This window comes from Miniopterus natalensis, chromosome 3 (genome assembly GCF_054644295.1).
Source record: "Miniopterus natalensis isolate mMinNat1 chromosome 3, mMinNat1.hap1, whole genome shotgun sequence".
In the NCBI taxonomy this organism is placed as follows: Eukaryota; Metazoa; Chordata; class Mammalia; order Chiroptera; family Miniopteridae; genus Miniopterus; species Miniopterus natalensis.
This window is the reverse complement of record NC_142083.1, coordinates 95,567,029-95,571,488: the sequence shown is the minus strand read 5'-3', so window position 1 is coordinate 95,571,488 and position 4,460 is coordinate 95,567,029.

Below are 4,460 nucleotides of genomic sequence, written 5' to 3'. Positions count from 1 at the left end.
GAAGATATTGAGACAGTAAAAAAGCATACAAAAAGAAGTCATTTATCAGTAGGGAATTACAAGCTAACACACCCACTAGAACTGCTAAACTCCAAAAAATGATAATACCAATGCTCCCGGCAGAGCACTGGACGATGCTGTGGCCTCAGCGTAGTCCTGAGCCCCCTCTCTAAGCCACTGTCACTGGCAAATGCGTGCAGTTTCTGCCAGATGGCTTAGAGCCACCCGCCTTCTAACAGTTTAAGATACACAGCTGGTTCCCATTAACCCTGAGCAGCACCCCCTTCCGAACACAGTCTTATCTGTGGCCGCCCCACGTACCTTCCTTGTGCCAACCTTTCTACAGCCACGCGTGGGGTGGGTGCGGTGCGCGCTCTGAGCGCAGGACCCGCCCTCCCTGCAAAGCCTCAGGTTTGGGCAAGAGCCTCCCTTCCCGCCTGCTCCCCTTCTCCGGGTTGATCATTTAAGTAGATCTTATACAAAATGAGCCGTAAGCCCTGGCTGGTTTGCTCAGTGGTTAGAGCGTTGGCCCACAGACTGAAGGGTCCCAGGTTCAATTCCAGCCAAGGGCACAAACCTCACTTGCAGGGTTGATCCCTGGTCCCGGCCGGGGCACGTGTGGGAGGCAACCAATCGATGCGTCTCTCTCCCATCGATGTTTCTCTCTCTCTCCTCTCACTCTCTCTGAAAAAGCAATGGAAAAAAATCAAAATGGACCGTTAAATACTACAATTTTTTTGAAAGCTCCTTCTAAACTGTTCAGGTGTATATTTATTTCACATTCTGGGGACCACAGGAGGGGCACTTGAGGAACACATGGGGGCATACGGGAGCCATGTGGGGCACATGAGGGCCCCATGAAAGGCATGTGTGGAACAAGTTGGAGACCCATGGGGGGCACTTAGGGGCCATGAGGGTGTTCCTGGGCTGAACCAGGTCCAATTACAGTAGTTACCGTGCAAAAGGCAACTCCAAGATGATTTCATGGAAAGGAACTTGATTGCTTGCCAGCTCGCAAGGAACGCCCTGGGGACCACTCCCAAAGCAGTGCATTGGAACAAAGAATTGCATTCACCCTTGTTCAGGGAGATCATGCAGAAACATCAAGGTGGGCTTCCTCCTCACGTGTGTAGGTGGGGACACTCCTGCACCTGCGCGGTGAGCAAACACCCTTATACATACATGACCTGTTCAAAAATGGTAGGCAGGAAATCTCCACCTCTGGGAGGAGATTTTAGCATTATAATGAGGGCGTAATGAGAAAAGTTCCTGAGGAGGTCAGTAGAGTCCTCCAGGCTACTTCAGCCAGCCCAGGGTGGTGGGAGGCGGATTAGCTGCCTGGTTCTGCAAATCATCCTTGGAGCCTCCCTGAGAAGATGTGTCTGGCAATCGTCATGCTAGGGATGGCAAAGGTATGTAAGAAAGTTCCACTAAGTAAGTCTCAGCCCTTCTGGTAAAGTCTTAGCAAACCACAGGATATGGTTAGCACAGCTTATTAGGGTGATCTAAGTGGGCTCACGGGTTAATCAAAGCAAAGTTAAGAATTCTAAATAAAAGTTAGCCTAGCTCTGGCCTGGTGGCTCAGTTGGTTGGAGCATTGTCCTGTACGCCAAAAAGGCTGAGGGTTTGATGCCAGGTCTGGTCACCTGCGGGAGGCAGCCCATTGATATTTCTCTCTCTCCTTTTTCCTCTCTCTCGAAAATCAATTTTTTTAAAAAGAAATAAAAAAGTACTATATGTAAGCAGTGGACTTGTTACCCCTGAGTAGACCTATGTGACCTGGCTAAATCCCTACCCACCCTAACTCTGTTTATCTTTGAGAACAGGAGGGCCTAGAATTAATAGTTCCTTCTCAAGAAAGGACCAGTTAAAACCAGCCGAGACTAAGAGAGCCACCAAAGTGACCCTCAGAAGACCTCAAATCTCATAATCTAATCTCCATAGTAAATGACACAGCTATCAACCGGTAGAAACCGTAAAAGGACAGAAGCAAGACAGAGCTCTGATTCCAAAAAGGTTCCTTCCTCCTTCCTGGGAAACCCATGGCTATTCCTCCTCTTCATCTACCTGGACCAGCCCCCACCCAGGGCCAGCAGCTCCCCCATCCTGAGGTTGAGCTGAGGCTGCCCTCCTGCCTCTCCATTCCCTGCCCGTTGAGCAGAGCTTGCACTATTAACGCTCACTTTTGCTTTCTGTTGTTGGCTTCACAACGCCCAACAGAAAAAGAATCCTGCTTGGGGTCTTCAAAAAGGGGGCTTACACCCCTTGGGTAACAGACTCTGTTTTATAAGTTCTTGCCCGTGGAGAGATTGTTCCTGAACCCCAACACTTGAGTCCACCTGCCTGCGCACTGGCAGAAAGACTTGCACGAGCAGGAGTCGGCAGGCAGTATAGAAGAAAAAAGTTTAATATCGAAATGACCAACCCAGAGCGCAGGGAGCTAGTGCTCTACATCCCTGACTCCCCAGTGGCATATAGGTTACGGATCCCATAGGGCAAAATCACAAGGCACCGTGGGTTAAGGGTTCGGAATTGTGACGGGAGCTGATTGGTGGGAGGTGAGGTAAGATTAATAAATCCTTTCTCCAGGCCTTAAGGACAGCTCTGAGGTCTGCTCTGGGCCCCTCTGTCCAGTTTCACGGAAAAGTAGCAAGGGGGTCGTTCCATCTTAAGGCCAGGAACTGAAACATCACTTAGGTCAAGGTGTCACCTTTAGCCCGCCAGAGGTCCAGACCCTGTGACCATTAGTCAGGTCCGGGCCACTGTCTCCTGCTGCCTCAGAGGTTGCTGATTCTCTGGGGGGAAAGACTACGTCTGTGAGGGGTGTAGAGAGAGAGAGAGATGATTTCTAGAGCTAGAATTCAAAGGTAGATTTCATCAGAGTCGGAAGGACCCTCGATTTCAGTATTAGTGAACACTTCTGAAACCACTCAGGTAACCTGGGGCGCAGCAATGAACTCCATAGACGGCGGATGGCGGGAACCACGTTTCTCACTGTTGGGGTGGAAAATCGCGGACAAGCAAGAGGAGGCTGCAGGAGCCATGTGATAACGGACCAGGGTGGGGACGCTGGCAGCGGCGAGAGCAGCGCCGGGTGTTAGACCTGCGGGGTCGGACCGCACCTGGGTTCAGCAAGCTCAGAGCTTGAGTTCGGGCTGGGAGAGAGTTCCGAGCCAAGGCTCAAACTACAAGAGAAAGCTTATTTGGAAAGTCACCGAGGTAGGAGTGAGCCGTAGAAGCAATGGGCTCAGGAAACAAGTGACAGCAAAAGAGGGACCCTTGGAGCTTAGCAGAGAGAAGGGTAAGGGTAAGGCGTGGGCATGCTCCCAGGAGGGAGAGCGCCCTGGGTCCTCCTTCCCAAGGGCTTTGAAGGGCAGGGACTTTAGAGAGGTCTCAGGTGGGGTCTCAATAGACCCTTAAACAGCTTTCCAGGTGTGGCCTTTCAGGGCTGTGGTCTCTACTGATTGGTCGGCGCCAGGGCAGGGGGTCAGTGGTCAGTGCGGCTGGTCCTGGTGTCAGCCTTGGCACCCCTTGTCTGGCTTTGCTGCTTGTCTGGGCCTGTAAACTGAAACACAACTGGGGCCTAGATGTATCTGATGCGAGTCAGAGCCTCCTTGTCCTGGGAGCTTAATGCTTAAGGGCTATTCTCAAGGGGGCCTAACCTGCATGACTAGCAACGTGCCAGGGAGGAAAGGTCAGGGGAGGGTTCAAACCACATGACCAGCGATATACTAGGGGAAGGAAGGTTACCCTAGAGGCGAGGCCCTGGTTTTCTCAGTTTTGCCCATTGCTAGGCACCTGGGGCTTTCTGCCCTGGTGACCTTCTGTACCTGGCCCATGTCCTTGCTCTGCTCATGCCTGTCAAGCTGCCTGCCACACAGACAATGGCACAAATTCATCTTCAGCTTACTGTAGGTAGACAGTTCCTCATAGAAATCTTTATAATTAGGTGTGTGTACACAGGTTGGAATACACACATATATTTCCTTGCATTGTCAGCTGCGCACATTGAGCTCCCAGATGTAAGTTTTTAATACCATTCCCTAATAAAAGGAACTAGGGCTCTTTGAAGAAACGGATAACACTAGGACTGAGACAGTAAATACAGGGAGTCCCCCCAAAAAGTATGCACACTTTCAGAGCTGAGAGCTCAATTTTGAAAATGAAATGTATTTTAATAAACACTGCCTTTCTAATTATTTGAAGTGTATGTATACATTTTGGGGGGGGCACCCTGTATATGTGCCACGATAATCCTGAAGTATCAGAAAGTGAGGAAGTACCAAAACAAACGAAGAACTCACAAAGATAAAATTATGCCAAAGGAAAACAGGAGCCGATGGAAAGAGCTCTCAATAGCCAAAGTAGTTATGAACTGAGCAATAAAATATTGTAGAGCTGGGTTATAACCAAGAGCTTAAAAGAATTATCCAGGCAACTGGTAAAAATAAATAATTACA